Source organism: Eufriesea mexicana, unplaced genomic scaffold (assembly GCF_001483705.2).
Source record: "Eufriesea mexicana isolate 0111107269 unplaced genomic scaffold, ASM148370v2 scaffold3377, whole genome shotgun sequence".
NCBI lineage: Eukaryota > Metazoa > Arthropoda > Insecta > Hymenoptera > Apidae > Eufriesea > Eufriesea mexicana.
In genome coordinates this window covers 630,462-650,657 of record NW_016911411.1, presented here as the reverse complement: position 1 = coordinate 650,657, position 20,196 = coordinate 630,462, and the positions used below count along the sequence as shown (strand labels likewise).

The window sequence follows — 20,196 nt, the reverse complement described above, 5'->3', positions numbered from 1 at the left end:
TAAATAATATTAATTATCCTATAATACTCATTCACGTTTAACAGTGATTTAAAAAATTATTAATAAATACTGAAATAACGTTAATTATTGGGTCCCTATTACACTCGTTTCTGTGGAATATTAATTTTTAAAATTATACAATCTAGAATTTTATATAAATTTTACATATTAGAATAATAATTATTGAAATGACTTATAATCATATATAATATTTTATCTAGCCATTACCGTATTTAATTAATTGTTAACTACTATATGACACCTTGAAATAATTGCAAGTGCAGTACTGGAGGAGATTTGTGCATTTTTTGAGCACGAGGTGTCATATTAATTGTTTTACTCAGTGTATAATATTAATCTAAAGAAACTGATAAATTAAATAATATTAATAATCCTATAATACTCATTCAAGTTTAAAAGTGATTTAAAAAATTATTAATAAATACTGAAATAACGTTACTTATTGGGTCGCTATTACACTCGTTTCTGTGAAATATTAATTTTAAAAATTATACAATCTCGAATTTTATATAAATTTTAAATATTAGAATAATAATTATTGAAATGACTTATAATTATATATATTTTATCTAGCCATTACCAAATACAATTAATTGTTAGCTACTATATGACACTTCGAAATAATTTTCAGAAATTAAAAGGAAATTGAAACACGAATATCAGAGAAAATTTCTCTCGTTTGGTAATGCGAGGGGTTACCAGATTAGGATTATTCAGTACCAAGAGATCTTCGTGTATCACACTGGCATTCACAGTATTCATAATATTCATGAAATTCGCAGTATTCATAGGAATCATAGTATTCATTTTTCTGCACAACGGGCCAATTCGTGCAGAAAATGGCGAAAGCGATATCACTTTATCACTGTCACATCTGTCACAATGGCTTCTGTGCCTGTTCTCCTCGTATAAGATGTCGCAAATAAATCATAAAAGCAAATAAAATATCTCCCAAAAATTATTAAAATAATACGACAACGAAAATCGATATGCCCAACATCTCCAGGTTTATTCGCTCAATTAATGACGAATTAAAATTAAAACACCATCGTGCCATATATCCGAGATCCATATTGAGAAAAATGAATAAATTTTCGGCACATCTAGTCGCATTCCCGTTAAATATAATTCACGCAAAATCTGCCGATGCGATTATAATCCCGAACCTCATAATAATTCATTCAGTCGATTAGGCATTTCCTATTCGACCTACGATGACAATATTTAATCTGCCAATAGTCATTAAACGCTCATATCCCATAGAATATTCCAATTGGCCAAATTGATTTGTACCATTATTCCCAGCATCGCGAAAGATTTGTTACGATATTAATACGAAATTCCAAATCACGGAATAATTGCCCGGCCAATCCTCGTTCGACCGGCGGTGACAATATTTAATCGATCAGTAGCCATTAAACCGTCATATTCCATAGAATATAGCGAACGCGTAGAATACGCTTTGAAATTATTATTTCGCCTAGTACAAAAGATTTATGACGATATTAGTACGGAATCCCGAATCGCATAATAATCACCTAGATATTTCCTATTTAACCTAACACAACACCACTAACTATAATCTGTGATGGAATAAAATATTGGTACGAAATTGAAAGAATTATTTATATCAACTTGGAAATAATTCTAACCTGGGAATGAGAATTTTAATTACTATAATTATAACAACTATTTAGTCAAAATTATATGTTAATATGTTAATATACTAATATATTAATATTTTTAACCACAGGATATTTCAGAATTTCTTTTCTTCTTTTTAAATTTTAAAATAAATAATTCTTTCATTCGTTCTTTAATTTTCCAAAAAGTTCTTTCACAAAATTTATAGCGAGTACTTGTATCTGTATAAAAGTCTATATAAAACACCCTTGATATAATATTATTTTAGAAAACAAATAAGAAATTAAAAAAGAAAAAATGTTTTTTAATTTAGTAGTTTTTAATTTAAGAAAAAGAATTATTCTCGAAGATTCGGAGATGCAGGTGCACCTGCACCCAGGTGAAAATATCAGTAGCTGAACGAATCGGGTTCATACATGCTATTAGAAGATGGCGGCATCGAGGGAAATTCTCCGCGTCTTCCGCGAGTCGTTCGTTACCGTTGCTAGGGCACGTGGAAAACAATTATCTGCGGTAATTATAATTCAGACGGGCGAACAACTGCGGAACAAACAGGTGGGCATTAACGAAAACGGCGCCGTTCTACCCTTAAGCGTTTCGCCTAATTGATCGCCGGAATAAAACTCGATAGGCCGTGCAGTTAGGAACAAGCAACACTCCGCTTCCCAGCCTCGTTCCAGAGGCCCCGATAATAATAGTTTGCAGTTTCGACTAGGGAAAATCAGGCTAATTTCCCTGCCCCCCTTCTTTCGTTCTCGCGTTCCAGGAAGAGGAAGAGGAAGAGACGAAGTTCCTGCGTAAAGAGACGAAGTTTCTAACCTAAAGAGGCGATGATCGAAGATTACAGACTTCATCGATGACTATAATCGGCGATTAGGTTAAGGAGACAGGCGAAAAAATTGAGTAAATGAGGGAAAAAATTAATATAGCTAAACAGTACAATTACTGGGGAGATATTCTTCGAGATTTATACAGAATAATTCGTAATTGGTGGTTGAAAGGTACATAGATCGATTCTACGTGAAAAAATGAGTGAGAAATATAAAATAATATTTTCTCGTACGAGGCTTTGTTTTCGAGAAAATTGATTGCAAATATTTGGAGGTGCGCGCGCATGTGACTGCAACTCCACCTAGCGGAGCTTGACGTGAACTATTCTTTCCACTCGCAGTTGTGTTTGTACATACTTCCAGTGGAATAAATTGGTTCGTATTAATCCTGCCATTTTATTCCTCCTCGCATGAATTGTCTTTGTTTATCAAACTATAGGTATGATTGCAGCAACCCAACAGATATTTGAACTGAATTTTTTCGAAAACGAAGCCTCCTATGGAAAAATTGTATTTCATGCTTTCGATTTAATTTTTCGCGTAGAATTAACCTATATAGAATACAGTCTGTGTATTCTTACCTTGGAATTCTGGGACGATTTACATGGCCGTAATTTGGCGCCAATTTTGAATTAAATTGTTCGTATCGGATCGAATTTAATTAAAATTGAAGAATAATTTGTGTAATTTGTTTAAGAATGGAGATAAACGAATAAATTGCCAACGTTTAAGAAATGTGACGATAATTGTTTCGAGTTGCATATAAGTGGACATTTATGGCGTAAGGAACTGTGTCAAATATTAAATTTACAACGTTGTACGTGATTTCTTCGCTGTTCTCGAGATTAAGGATTTTTCCAGTTTCCACTGTGACAGCTTTCAGCCAAATTATTTTTAGGCAGGAAGCTCTGAATTCTAATTAGCACAGGGAGGACTCCGAGCTTCTTTCTACTTCTTAAGAGCCATTAACGGATCGTAAATCCACCGGCGCTACCAAACACTAGATGCAAACCCTGAGTCCGAGAATATCTTGGAGGGAAACAATAATTAGGACTTGTATAAATTATATAAATTTAATAACAATAATTGGCATCTGTATCTCTTCTCGGGAAGCTTTGTTCAAATAATTATTTACTCTATCTTCGTCTCAAGATAACAAATTATTGAATCTTTCATCAAATGAAATTATAATAGAGAATGGATAAAGATTATGGGACCAAGAAATTAATTATTTCATTTACAAATATTTTATATTATTCCAACAAGGAAGTATAATTAATCTAAAGAATTCTAAATTCTCGAAACTAGATCCCATTACATTTAAAGAATACACCAATTATTTGCTCTATCTTCGTCTCAAGATAACAAATTATTGAATCCTATATCAAACGACATTATGATAGAAAATGTATAAAGATTATGGGACCAAGAAACTAATTATTTTATTTACAAATATTTTATATTATCCCAACAAGGAAGAATAATTAATCTAAAGAATTCTAAATTCTCGAAACTAGATCCCATTACATTTAAAGAATACACCAATCACAAAACAAATTTGCAAGTTAGTTCATCACATTCTCTAAGCAATGAATCATCTCGTCACCCAATTAATCACCCTTGAAAAATTGTCCAAGGGAACTTTCAAACCATACTTCATGATCATTTACCATACTTCCTGATTACACGTTCAATTAATCACACTTCAAAAATTACTCGAAGAAATCCTCAATCACGTCCCAAAAATTATTCAGAAAACTTCCAGACCATCCATCTAAATTCCCATTCTCTAAACAAAAATCCATCAAAGACTCTGCAATCGACCTACCCCAATCTTGGCCTCGACTATCCTCTCCATTCGAGTTAGTCCCGCTGGAAAAATCAGGTACCCTGAATGAAGAGCAAAAATGTAGCTCACAATCAGTCGTGCGTTGACGAGGTTTTAATGAACGATAAACACGAGGAAATATGATAATCGAGGAGCTTGGCGAGTATTCACTTGGAACAGACGAACTGGTTAGGTCGTGCGCGGAATTGCACAACAGAGCCAGGGTCGGGAATGATAGAATAGCCACGAGACGTCTTAATTGACCCAGGGGAATGCGTGAATATGAACCAGGCGAGATACGATATGCATTGTCTTGCGCGAAACATCAGACTAATGACGCCTGTCGTCGGGACGCCTAATCATTCTGAACGGACGTTCGACGATTGGATACTGTCCTTATCGGATCCGATGCACGAATGCAGTCTTTAACCCCTTGACTACTGTGGGTGCCCATGGGCGCTTAGGAATTTTGTGTTTGTGACACGAAGGGCGCCTAAGGACGCTTAGAAATTTTGCGTTTGTGACACAGGGGGCGCCTAAGGACGCTTGGAAATTTTGCGTTTGTGGCACGGGGGGGTGGGGGGTGCCCAAGGGCGTTTAGAAATTTTACGTTTGTGACATGGGGGGCGCCTAAGGACGCTTGGAAATTTTGCGTTTATGACACGAAGGGCGCCTAAGGGCGCTTGGAAATTTTGCGTTTGTGACACGAAGGGCGCCTAAGGGCGCTTGGAAATTTTGGGTTTGTGACACGAAGGGCGCCTAAAGGCGCTTAGAAATTTTGCGTTTGTGACACGAAGGGCGCCTAAGGGCGCTTAGAAATTTTGCGTTTGTGACACGAAGGGCGCCTGAGGGCGCTTGGAAATTTTGGGTTTGTGACACGGAGGGTGCTTGTTTTCACAAAAATGGTCCACATCGTAACTCAATTCCTGCCGTATGATACGACCATTGCGTATCAAAATCTGCCGTAGTCAAGGGATTAATTATACACAATTTTATACAATTTCACGCGAATTTCGCGTTTGCGATTTCAATGAATTTTCTTGGTAATTGGAAAGTGGATCAGGCAGCATTGAATTCTTGCGTGAGAATCGGGCGCTACTGGTTTAGAAATGGGGTGGGCTTTTTCTGTTGACATTCTCGGATTAAAATTTGTTTGAGCTTCGAATTTTAGAGAAAAAAAGAAAATTATATTCCGCATACCGATTTTGGAAAAAATGGAACTTCTTGTGCAAGATTTCCTGGATCATAATTGTTAAATTGGTTAAAGATAATTGGAGTTGTTTATGCTTCCTGTATTCTTGGATTAAATTTCGATGGAACACGAAATTAGGAGAATATTCTTTTTCAAATGCAAATTTAGAAAAAAATTTCATTTGCTTATTGATATAATTAAATTTATCGAAAACACATTGAATATTTTATTCAGCTTCGTGTACTAGAAATTTGGGTATTTGAAAATAAAATTTATCCAAGATTAATTTGAAGATAAATTATGAAGGACAATTTCTGGGATTCATAATGAATTAAATAAAATTGATGCGGTAATCGACTAGGAAATATAAACAACGCGAATATTAATTAGAATATTTAAATTGCATTTTTCTTGCAAATATTTTCCAGAAACTTCGCGTTACTCGAGTCGTAATTTTCTACAGTAATTGAAACATCGCACGAAGCAATATGAAGCGTCTTATGTGAACCATGACGTCACTTTCCTTTAAAGTCGTACTCAGAAAATTCTTAAAACGTGTCTCGAATCTTCTGTGAAAACGATGTTGCACTTTTCCTCGTGGGGAAATATCGGTATGTATTTTAAATTCAGCAGAAAGAAGGGAAAAACGTGTAAATGTCAGCTGGTAATTTCCAAGTTTCGTAATTCCATTGTTTCCAGATAAAGCTACGATTCTTGGATAATTCCGATTAAATTGCATTTATATTTGTTCCATTATGGCGATAATATCTCGGAGGATGTAAACGCTTAAAATGGTTTATTCTGGTTTATTTTATCATTCGTTAATGATGAGAAAAGGTACAAAAATAGAGCAGTGAGCGAACAGTGAATTTTACTGCGAATTCCTAAAAATTTGCTATTAAAATATTGTAATATTAAAATCTACTGAATCGGTAGATAAAATTATTTTATTGAAAAGTTAACGATACGAAGTTATTTCTTAAGTCGACCATTCGTCATTTTTTAATTTCGAAGCTTCATTAATTTTTTGAAAAAATTTCTAAATTCGACGATGGAAATATAAATCTATTTTACGAAAGTAAAACTAATAATTCGAATATTCGAATTATTAAAATTTAATAATTAGAAATTTAAATATTTTTAATTTCCTATATTTAAAATTTTTTTAATTTAATTTAAAAATTTCCTAAATTCCAGTTCAGAAAATCCTAAATCACATTTCTTTATTTACCAGTGGCTTTTTAATTAATACACTCTACAATCACAAAATCATTTTTTTATTGAGAATTTTAGGAATCCTTCGAAAAAATTTCTAAATTCAATGATAGGTGTATATATCTACCGTAAAAATTTTCTTCATCTTCAATGACTATATTTCACAAAATTCTCATGCTCACGACCTGAAGATGCCTATGAAATTAACAATTTCTGTATCACTGATACAAAAATCTAAATTCCTGAATCCAACGATAAAACGAATAAATAAACATCTACATAAATCAATGACTGTAACAATAAACAAAGAATATTAAAATTGCAAAACTACCAAGCTTCCAAATCTCAAACTTGAAAATCTCCACGTCCTCGTATTATCCTAGAAAATCCCTAGAATCTGGTTATTAGGTACTTAAAAAAATGAAATTAACAATTTCTGTATCACTGATACATAAATTTAAATTTCTGAATCCAACGATAAAACGAATAAATAAAGATCTACATAAATCAATGACTGTAACAACAAACAAAGAATATTAAAATTGCAAAACTACCAAGCTTCCAAATCTCAAACTTGAAAATCTCCACGTCCTCGTATTACCCGAGAAAATCCCTAGAATCTGGTTATTAGGTACTTGAAAAATCGGCAGACGCGAGGAAACACATGGAAAACCGTAAAAGCGAGGCTGCAGCGGCTGGGTGATTAAATTGCAAAGAATTCGGCTGAAACGATAGGAACGGTGAAGTTTATCTCGTGGATGCACGCGCAACGAGACACGAGCACACGCGAGACACGTGCGATTCTCGAAGCAACGTGCCCGCAGTGACACAGTAGCCTCTCTCGCTTAATCGGATGATTATTCTGAGATCATTCTTACAGCTGATGCCAGTCGGCACGATTTTAACTACCATTATGCCGAGCACACCACTCAATCTGCCATCTCTTTGTCCTCTCGCGACGCTCCCGACCTCTCGTTCCTCGCCGTCATTTCGGGCACACGCGATTTTTCCTCCTCCGCGGCGTCTTTTCAACTCGGTGCAACCATACTGCAATGAAATACTCTTTGTACTTCGCTGGCGCCATCGTGGTTACTTTGCTGACGCGCCAATTGTTATTCCGGTCATTTCCTTTATTTCTTTCATGAAAAATAACAAACGAGGAAATATAATTGTTTCATAAATTAATTCGCGTATCTCCTTTTCTATTTCGAGAAGTTTGGTATGGTATCAGTGTGTTGGAGTTCGAGTTTTGAAATTCGAGTTGGAAAAAAATTCTTGAAATTCGAAAGAAGTAGTGAAATGGAAAAATTCTTGGAATGTATGTATATGGTATGTGTGTATACTGTTGTTATTATTGTTATGATTGCAATTTATGTGTGATGAATGTATGGGAAGTTTGACACGTGTAGGTGACACCGAGGAAGAAAGAAAATTGAAATTTTGGATTTATTAGAAAGAGATTGGATTAATCGAATTGGAGATATTGAGATATCAAGGGTGGAGGTTCATGTGTATGGGAAATTAGTTATAAAGATATATATAAAATTTCCCTATTTTATAGTGATTTATTATTTTATACTGATCTAAATTACCCATTTGACAGAACTACTGTCAGTTATTTCAACGATTAAATCCTTGTTTCCAATCCTAATATTAATTTAATTAATTTTCGATGAAGATACACGTAATGGACGATAAACCGAAGCTACCCTTTGTCATAATTACTTTGACAGGACCACTGTCACTTATTTCAACTATTAAATCCTTATTTCCAATCTTAATATTAATTAAGTAATTTTCGAAGAAAATATACGTAATGGACGATAAACCGAAGCTACCCTTTGTCATAATTACTTTGACAGGACCACTGTCACTTATTTCAACTATTAAATCCTTATTTCCAATCCTAATATTAATTAAACAATTTTCGAAGAAGACACACGTAATAGACGACAAACCGAAGCTACCCTCTGCGACGATTTAACAAAAGCACCCCTATTTATTTCATCGAATAGAAACCTAAAATCCTATATACTGACATCGAATTTTCCTAACTTTATACCAGACCCCTAAATCACTGTAAGAAATTGAGAAAAATATATGTACGACACATGACAGACTCGAACTACCCTTTACCATAATTATTTCAATTATGTCAAAGCCATCCCATTTACCTCAAAAATTAAATCCTTCTTCCCGATACAAACACCAAAGCTCGCCAATCTTTGTGCGAGAACAATAAACCGATATATCAGAACGTTCGATATTCTTGGCATCTCGTGAAATGAATTAAAAGAAAGAAAAAATTGGAAGGGAAACTCGAGGAACAATTTCGATAAGTGAGCGAACGAAGAGTAGGTTCTCGTGCACGTTTCGAGACGTTAACTGTAACTGTTAAAAATATTACAGCCCTCTCCACCGGCGCGATGAAAGGAGGAGGCATCAAATATTTTTCTTCCTCCGACAAATCTTCCCTTTTATCTCATTGTCAGTCGGGACGAGAATACGTACTTAGCAGTCCCGAGGAAGCTTGAAAGGAGGCAAAGACTTTTCAAGAAAGACGGCTTTCGATGCTAGCCCGTGAATTTATTTCGTTCCTATCCTCGTGAGCCATTAGCGAAATTGAGGAGCCTGGAAATTAAAACGTGTCGTCGGCATTAGATCCGAAATATTTTGGCAAATAAATTTTCTTTCCCCGTCTCTAGGCCTCCTTCCAGTCCTTTCACGAATTAGCAGCTCGATATCTGATTTATCGGGGGTGACGAAGATATTTTGTTACGCACTATCGACTGAAATTAATTGAAATAATTGATATTGTGGATATCAATTTAATATTTAAATTAATACATAATATTTCAATTAATATTTATTATAAATTCGATTAGAATAATCAGAGTGATTACTCAAAATTTCTGATAAGAGTTTCATTATTCGATGTATAAGTACGAATAACTATTTAATACAAAGTTGTTAAAAAATAAATTCTCATCTAACTTTTAAGATGACGAGAATGAATCTCCCAACGTTTCTACCAAATACACAGAGGAAATAAAAATATTTTCACATACATATACGTATCATGGAAATTTATCCTATACAAATTAAAATTGTTAATGGCAAATTGATCGAAGCATAAATTTATAATAAAAATAGTAAAATCGAAAAATTTATTATTATAAATTTTCTTTTATTATTATTATAGAAGACACGTGATTATTAATGAAATTAGTAATGACCGTGATTTTTCATCGATCTTCGGTCGATCGATTTGACTATATATAAATTTCGAGATCGATTAAATCCCAGGACGAAACTACCCCATTGGGCCTGACTGTTGGTACCAAGGGAGTGGTTAGTGGTCAGTGGTAGGTAATATAAATTATATATGTATGTATGTATGTTTTTATGTATATATATATGTGTATGTATATTTGTATATTTTTTTCCTTTTCTAGTATAGGTCAGTTCTGAAAAATAGTCACGAAATATTGTACAGGATAACAAAGTTCGAGCAAGAGAAACCTGTGAGACACCCTGTATATCACTCGGAATGTTTCTTTTTGTTATACATTGATCTCGTGGAAGCCTCCATTTTGATTAATCGAAACTTCCGGTCCCGAAGGATCAGTAAGTCACCTGTTCTTCCCAAATGGGACCAAACTTCCATAGAAACGTCCCCTTGGTGTTCCCCACGATACCAAACTCCGACTTTTCCCAAATTTACCGAAAACTACCCAAGTTTCTGTTAATGATACCCATCTGAGCCACTCGTACTTCACTATTTCTCAATGATCATTCTATCCCATAATTTTACATCATTTGCATTCCTCGATGTCACAATTTTAAATTTAATTCGACCCTTATCACCCTGTGTAAAAATTCTAATTAATTCTCTCAAAATTCAAAATTAATATTCTCATATTCTAAACTATTTAATTTTTATCTAACTCTTTTTTGAGAATTATTCATTTTTAATTGAATTAATTGATGTCCAATTGTTGCTATAAAAAGTTCCAAATTATTATCTTTTCTCTAACCCAAAAATTTAATTCAAAATTTATTAAATTGTGAACGAGTTAAAAATTCGATTTTACAATTCTAAATTATGTCAATTGTGCAACGTTACAATTTTTAATTTAATTAACTCACTTGCAATCACCCCCACATCAAATTTCGATTGCTCCCTTTTAATAAAAAAGTCAGCGAGGTCCCCCTTTCCCAAATTTATTTCGGAACCCATTAGAACCATCGTACCAGACGTATTCCCCGATTTTTTTCAAAGATCTGAGAACATCAAGCCGCGTCTCGAGTTACACACTCTTGGAATGACTTTCGCAAACAACTCGAGCAGAATTCGCGGCACGGCTCATTAAAAATGGCGCGTTTCCACTGGTCGTTAAAAGGGTCGCGTTCGGTGACGTGGCTCGGTTTATTCGGGATGCAAACGATGAATCACGAGTGGCCATGGCAAAGCGTTAATTCACCGCGGAAGTCGAATTACACCATCGAACCCCGGCTCGTTAATTAAATATTCCAGGCCGCGGTTCCATTGACCCACGCGATTGGCCAATGTCCAAAGAACGATCGAACGTCTTTTCCTTTTTGGAACAGCAGAAACGCGATTTTGATATCTGGAGCGATCGAGTTTAAAATTGCAAATCCCAACGTGCAAGAACTTTTTGTTACACGACGAATGGAGATATACCCCCCTTCAATTTTTCTGTAATTTATTGGCAATCGGATTTAAATACCTGTACCAGCAAACGAGGGACTAATTCAGAGACAGTGATTGATTTTGATCGATATCTCGAGTGGAATTTTCGATTTATAATTGTCAGTGGTCGGTCAATTAAAATGTTAATTTTTTGGCAATTTATACGTCTCGATAGAAGGACCATTAAAATTTAAAAGTTGTAAAGATATTAGGATATTATGCAGATTACGTGGTCGTTCGAAGAAACCGGTTTCTGACCATCTTCGTTCTTTTTAACGAAGTGTCTTCCCTCTGCTGGAAGTTGACAATGAAAGAACACCAAGGAACTATCAAAATATGAAAAATAAAATATTCGAAAAATTCCCAACTATAATTTTTATTAAGAAATCAGTAAAATGAACTCGATACCGATACAATTAGTGTATTCTTTAATATCGAAACACCAAATTAAAAGAAATAAATTTGTAAGAAAAGATATTCATCGACAAGAACCTTCAGCTGTCAAAGTAAATATAGTAAACACAGACCAGAAGAGCGAACCGGATCTAAGAACTGAACAATGAATAAATTATCCGTCAAAAAGGCTCACACTTGAAACTATCTCCAGCCATCGATAAGAAACGCTATAAATAATACCTAAACGAACAGGCCAGTTCACCTAGAGCTCCTCGATGACGTCTAAACATTGTAAAGGTTCGCACTCGAGACGATCTCTGGCTACTGATATAAAATCGTACGGATATAAACCAAGAGAACCGAGCCATCTTCGCACCAAGTTCCCCGATGACGTCCTAGAGATTGAACAACGAACGAATTAACCACTAAAAAGGTTCGCACTTGAAACGATGCCCATGTGTCAATGCAAATCGGTGGAAATATAAACGACCGAGTGTAACGTCGTCCACGTGGCAATCTAGCACCACGTCTAAAAGCTATCTAAGAGGCTATCAATAAATTAGCTATTAAAAAGATTTACACACGAAACGATCTCCAGCTGTCTTTCCAATTTCCTGGAATCTTCGTTGAATCAAGCACGATTATTGGATTTCCTTCTGCTGATCAACAAGGCCGATCTATTCTGATTCCGTGTCCAGGAAGCGGGACGTGTCCGCGGGACGCGGATTCTAACTATAAAAACGACCTCTGATCCATCTACAGTCAGATGTCAGATGCTCGTTTAAAGGTTCGACTAAAAATAGCAAGGTTCGCGGTTACGACCAGTTATCACGGCGAATAGAACGGTATTTATAACATCGGAGACTTGAAAACCGCGCGTCTCCTGGTCCCGTGACGCGCCGTGACATAATGGCGGCTCTGCGGACAACATGGCGGCCGTTCACTCTCGTCGATCGGCCCAAACGCGGTATTAACGATTTCTCTGGAGAAAGGATCGGAATATGGAAGGATCATGATCTCTCCCATGTATCGAATTAATTATATTTCTTATTATTTACCACGTGGATGTCAGGGAAGAGAGAGAAAATTTGGTTTGATGATGATATATAGGTTAGGTTCGAATTAAGTTTGTATATTCTGCATTAGCGATTTTTCTGAAGGATCAGAGCGATATTACCGATTTTTCTGAAGGAAAGATCAGAGCATGGAAGGATCATTATCTTTCCCATGTCTCGAATTAATTATATTTCTTATTATTTACCAAGTCGATGTCAGGGAAGAGAGAGAAAATTTGGTTTGATGATGATATATAGGTTAGGTTCGAATTAAGTTTGTATATTCTGCATTAGCGATTTTTCTGAAGGATCAGAGCGATATTACCGATTTTTCTGAAGGAAAGATCAGAGCATGGAAGGATCATTATCTCTCCCATGTCTCGAATTAATTATATTTCTTATTATTTGTCAAGTCGATGTCAGGGAAGAGAGAGAAAATTTTGTTTGATGATGATATACAGGTTAGGTTCGAGTTATGTTTGTATCTTTTGTATTAGCAATTTTTCTGAAGGATTAGAGCGATATGATTTCTTCCACGCCTCGAATTAATTTTATTTTATATTATTTATCACGTGGATGTTAGGTCAGAGAGGATATTTAGGTTAGGTTTGTATCCTTGGTATTATCAACTTCTTCGAAGGATCAGAACGGTATAATATCTCCCATACCTCAAATTTATTCTACTTTTCATTATTTACTACGTCGATGTTAGAGCAGACAAAGAATTTTTGGATGCATGATGATATATAGGTTAGGTTTGCATCTTTAGCTATTCCTAAGAAGAAAACTAGAATTCTTGAATATGCAAGAGATACTAGAATCTTCTTCAATCAACAGAGTTATCGAGAATTAATTATATTTCACAGATTTCATAGACAGTTTAAATCTAGGGTATTTTTTAAAAATTGGCGTCTGAGAAACTCCAATTCGTCAATTTAATTTGCGTAAAAATAGGAGATACCGAAATTTCTTTAAAACGACGGAGATATCCAGAAACAGATTTGGATTTGTCAAATTTCGTTCAGACTTAGATCGTTGCGATAAACTCCGATATCTGTATCGAAGGCGAACAATTTCCAAGATCACAATGTAACTAAAGTTCACTTAAGATACCAACACGTGTCGAATACAAATCATCTACATTAAACTGTCATTAATGCTTCTGCTATCTTAACGTGCATCTAGATCGGCGATTAGAGTCTCCGTGGGGCTTGCATAATTGAAAGATTCCTCGGGCTCTGATGATCGACCATGGCCAAAAGATAGCGGAGCAGGGATCGTTAGCGAGGCTTCGAATGAAAATTTCAACGTGCACGTAAACTTGGATACAGCGTGCCCTCGTATTATCAGTAATTAAAGAAAATTCTGAGCGGAAGAGTTTGGGACACTTCCGGGCAATTGCCACTGTTTCGCGAATGGTTATGGTACGGTGCCTGGTAATTTCAGCAATTCCAACCTACGACCCACGCTTCGAGGACCCTTCAGACGTGGCTCCTCGATTGGTCGATTCGTTCCACTGTGGCGCGAAAACGAAAGGTGCCAGTGTTTTCCAAAGATTTAAGGTTCTCACTGCAGAAAATATTTAGAACATTTTTCGAAACGATTTATAGAGATTTTGTAACTTTAAAAGCAATTTTTCCCTTGCTAAAATAATCCGTAGGAATTATGTTCTCCATACTATTTTTATTTCGGTATTTTTTTATCACCGAAATTCCGAATATTTTAACGAGTATTAGAGATATTTTGTTAATTAATTTTTTTAATAGTAATATTGTTTTCTCTTTTTTCTTTTTTTGTTAAAATGCGAGGATTTAAATTTAGAAGAGTTTTCAAATAATTTAATGAAATATGATAGCTGAGACCTGGGAAATTCTTTTTTGATTTTTTTACTGTATCTTGTTTTTAATTTGGAATGGTTAGTAAGAATGGAAGAATATTTTAGAAAAACAGAGTCGAACTTCTGTTAAGAATTCGAGCATCGAAAAATTTAATGGCAATGAGAAACGAAATGTAGATATTTCTGGAATTTCTGGCAACGTTACGGAAAATGCGTCAAAATTTCACTGCAGAGATGCTACGCGTTTCACGAAACTCGTCCTTTTTGAATTCTATTATACATATACCCCTCCTTGCTGTCCAAAGTCATCTGTCCGCGACCACTGTGCCAAGTATGATTAGCGTGGATGTATGAACATCTACCTCTGTTTTATGCAGAAAAACTACATTTTCCCTAATAAAAATAAAAAGAATATTACGTTAAAAAACTCCATCAAAGAAATTTCGTTTGACATAAAAACCATCTAACACCCGTTAATATAATCATCGAAAATTACTTCTAAAATTCTCATATTTTCATTAACAAATTTTTCTTCGTGTATGTCGGTGTATTACAAAAGTTTATTATAAAATTATATCCTGTATATTTAAATACTGATTAATTGTTTTTTAACCTCCTTACTACTATCCTAATTCTCAAAGTATCCCATATATTAATTAATACTAAATTTAATATAGAGTACAGTAATAATTTTAAGGACATAAATGTTGTTAGAAATAAGCTTGTATCACATGTAAAGTTTCAACTAGATTTCCTAACTTTTTGTATTAATTTATATTCCTATTATAATTCTGCTTAAAACCACTACTGGACTAAAGTAAGTCATCCACATTGCACACAATAACACTACAACCAATTTTCAAAGCATTATACAAATCCAAAACAGCTCTTCCAACATACTACCCATATAAAACATAATACACTAGTAGCCTCCACTGAAAATTATCACAAAAATTCCTTCGCATACAACTATTATACTTTAAACCTTTCTCTAAAGTCCCTTCAAGAAACTCACACGAGTAGACCATTTACCAAATCCATTAACTCCAAGAAATAAGAAAATGGGAATTTATTTTAAATACAAATGTGAATTAAACACCAACGAAGTGAATAAACAATAAAATTGAAAATAAAATTAAAAAATTAATAACAATCACTTGGCTCCGTGAAAGACTCGTGTATATAAAGCGTTAAACACCAAAAATTTAGAAAAACATTGAAAAATTAGCGAGAATTATATTGGTCCATGAACGACTCGTGTATCTAGATAGACGCGTGGAACTCGAGCGACGTTAGCGACATCTAGCCGCACGCGTACACACGTATGCGTAAAACTGGACCATCATAACGGTCCCATTGACCCGAATCGATCATGCGAGTCCAATGGAACGCGTTATCCGGTTCCCGCAGGAAGAATATCCTCTTTGTTCGGCCTTTCCTCGAAATATGTCGCGACACTGAGACGCATTCCGGTTCCTCAGACCTAGCTGGCCAAGCCTCACGAGGAATTCGACCCCGATACGCGAAAGTGCTTTATCCTGTCCCGGAAGACGGAGGTCAGGGATCCCCGAAGCGTCTATAATTCTTCCAACGTGGCTGACACGCGAGGATACAGGGGAAACACCGAAGAAATTTTAACCCTTTGCACTCCGCTGACGCCGGCTACAACCATGTCCGTAATAACAAGACGCCATTTTGGCGCCGCTATCGCGACCGTGTCATTTGCATCACAATGGAAGATTTGCAACCTCGCTGCGGGGACGAGTGCGAAATCTCTGCTTGGTGACTTTGAATACATTGTTGCATCGTTTTGTTTTGCCACGGGAATGGAACAGGGGAACGGAAGTTTGCGAACATGTTGAATCGAGACAGATATCTGTAGAATTTTGGATAGGTAGAATTACCCAGGTGTGAGATCTAATTTTATATACTTTCAAGAATTATTTCATTTTGTTCGTGCGAAATTATTGGGTTTAGGATATTTGAAGATTTTCTTTCGTATTTTTTGAAGGGTGCTTTTGCAGTTGGTATATGGAGAAATAATTATGGCATGGGTTTCTTTTTAATAAAGAATATTAATTTATATCCGAAATATAATTTTATTCGTATTTAAGAATTATTTAATTTTATTATTTCGTTTCTGTGAAATTTTTCGACTTGGGATATTTGAATATTTTCTTCCTTATTTTTTAAAGGGTGCTTTCGCAATTGGTACATAGAGAAATAGTTCTTTTTAATAAAGAATATTAATTTATATGTGTAATATAATTTTATTCGTATTTAATAATTATTTAATTTTATTATTTCGTTTGTATGAGATTATTGAATTTGGAATATTTTTAATACTTTTAGTTTATGGAGAAATAGTCATGCCATAGGCTTCTATTTAATAAATATACATATAGGTAATAGAATTTTATATACTTTTAAAAATTATTTAATTTTATTATTTTGTTTGCGTGGAATTATTGGGTTTGGGCTTCGAATATTTCCTGTCATTTATATTTAGGGAAATAGTTATATTATAGGTTATGTATATAATAATTTAAATTGTGCTTCCGCAGTTATTTTTATATTCCTTATTTTAGGTATCAATATGACAGTTCCTGAACTTTTAACGAGATCACAAGTTTTCAATTTGAAATTTGGTATCCTCTAGGATTTGGCAGCTGTTAGTAAATATTGATGCCACTATCTGCCCTGTCGGACTTTCGATAAATTTCTTCTTGGTTCAAAAGGAAGCAATCCAGTCACTCAGTAGTCATGCAATAATAATGCTTGTTCGGGTTTTGAAATTTTAATCGCGAGGCCTAAGGAAGTTTCGAATACTGAACTAGTTATACAAGTGTCTGGGAGAAAAGTTGCCTGACTGCGACACTTCCCATTTCGTGTTTGCTTTATGAGAAAAATATTTGTACAAACATAGAAAAATATAACTCCTTCGATACGACATTTAATTTCACACCAAGTCACTCTGATAGGAACTTAACGTCACGTATTTCATTTTCGAAATACGATGTTAATATTAACCTAATCTAACCTGATAGAATATATGAATAAACTTCGTATTTCCAATATGTGTCCAAATATGAAATGAAACATGTTCCTTAATTACTATTTATCACCCTCATAACTAATCCTAACCTCACTTAACGTATGGTTTCTTAATTATCCAGAATTTAACTCGCAACAAATGTTAAAATAACCTAACCTGATAAATTTCAATTCTCGAATAAAAGATTGAGAATGAATAACAATATCATAATTAATCCTAACCTTACTTGACGTATAGTTTCTTAATTATCCTGAATTCAAGTTGCAACGAATTTTAACCTAACCTAGCCTAGTAAATTTCAGTTCTCGAATAAAAGATTGAGAATAAATAACAATATTGCAACTAATCCTAACCTTATTTAACGTATGGTTTCTTAATTATTCTGAATTCAACTCGCAACAAATCTTAATCTAACCTAACTTAGTAAATTTCAATTCCTGAATAAAGGATTGCGAATGAATAACAATCTCATAACTGATCTTAACCTTATTTAAAGTATGGTTTCTTAATTATCCTGAATTCAACTCGCAACAAATCTTAATCTAACCTAACCTAGTAAATGTTAATTTTCAAATAAAAGATTGCGAATGAATAACAATAATCTTTTATAAACAATATATAATAACTTCAAAAATCCGTATTATACCTCGGCTTATCATCTTAAACCTAACCTCACTTAAACTAACCCAGCTCCATCTACCAAATATCGACTCCAGCACACGTGACCAACCACGAACGCTATAATCGAATAATCATTACGTATAATACAATCCTTTCTTAATCTCAAAGCATAAAACGAATATCCTCCTCCCCGAAATTTCCAATTTTATAAAAAAATATGAAAAAAATTTTTTTTCAAGATGCAAATCTCTGGAAGATGATCGCGTTCGTAGAATCGTGCGTTACCAACGTGGCCAGATTTATCATCGATTGTTTTCTCCGGCAAGATTGCGAACTGGGTCAAAGCCGATCAGCGCGCAATCGCGATGAAGAAAACCTTCGACGCAACTGTTCCGTTCGATTCGGATCTGCTCTCTCGGCGGGGCACTCTAATTAGACGTTTTAATTGGTAATTAGGCCAGACAGGAGTGGTAGCCGCGCGATGGATCCTCCAAATTCACTCCTCGTTAGCGATCGTCGAGGAATGTTGCTTTGAGATCGGACAAAAACCGAGCCAGGACGAAAACAAATTGCAGAAAATCCACAACACCTTCTCCAACCACCCCTGTGTCTCGCATTACACGCACATCAACGGCACGTGGGTGCACGACAAAATGGCTGCGGAGTTTAGAATTTATACTGACGATGCAATATTTGCAAATTTTACGTACATATATAATTACAAAAAGCACCATTTTCTCAATAATATAGAATAAATATTAATCTCAATTTATATTTTTCCCTTTTTCACAAATTTAATCCGAATACGTAAAAGATAGATGTAACAAAATGGCGGCCTGTCTTATATTCCTGGATGCTTCTGAAGACAATGCAGTGTACGTAAATTTTGCCACGTAATTGTATGAAGAATCCTTTTTTGAATAATTTAGAAGATTAATTCAAAAAATTCGAAACTGTTTTCAGTAAAAATTTCTTTTCTAAACGAAGATCATAGGGTCTATTATTTTGTCGCGTCGGAGAAATTAAAATTCCGAAGTTGCTTATAAAATTTCGAATTCTCGAGGGATATAAGAAATTTCGATTTAAATTACTGGCAAACTTTGTGACAGATTCTTCGTTTCGTTCCTTGTTTTTCTTGGGCAGATTAATTAGCTGTTGAGCACCTTGGTTCGCGGATTAATTAAGCCGGCTACGAAACAATCTTATGGATCTTGTGAAACCTACTGCAATTTATTTTTCATATAAATTGGACGCTCGTTCAAGGTAGTTGAGTTCCCGACGCGATCGAAACCGAGCTTGAATCGGTGCTTGGTACTTTTTGCTCCGCGTCTGTTAATTATTAACACCGAACCTACCAAAGATTTACACAGCGCGGGCTATTAATTTTGCTCGTTTCTTTTTCGCAACCACGTTAAAATAAGACCGCGTAGCTTGTTTAATTAAGTGTTTATTGAAATTAACCGCGGAGGTTAAAATTAACTTTGAATTCTAAGTGCAAATATTCATGACCCAGCCGGTATATACTTATTTCCATCGAACCCGTCAGATCATCAGTCCTTAAACGAGAGCTGTATTTTTTGAAAGCCGGATAAACATAATTAATAACCAATTTAGAACCGGTAATAACAAATAAACCGAATTAACCATAGACAAATTGATCATTTGCAAATATGGCGATCCAGATTTTAAATATCGCGAGTCAACGGCTTCAACATTTTTCCCATTAACGAGAAACACGTTTCCCACAGCGAATGTGGCATTTTGTTGAACAACTTGCTTTAAATGTAG

General features: G+C 34.8%; 1 protein-coding gene across 1 annotated transcript in view; it reads right to left on the bottom strand.

Annotated features, from left to right (window-relative positions):
• Positions 1-20,196, bottom strand: part of Ih (hyperpolarization activated cyclic nucleotide gated potassium channel Ih) — a 284,158-nt gene that overhangs the window by 96,352 nt on the left and 167,610 nt on the right.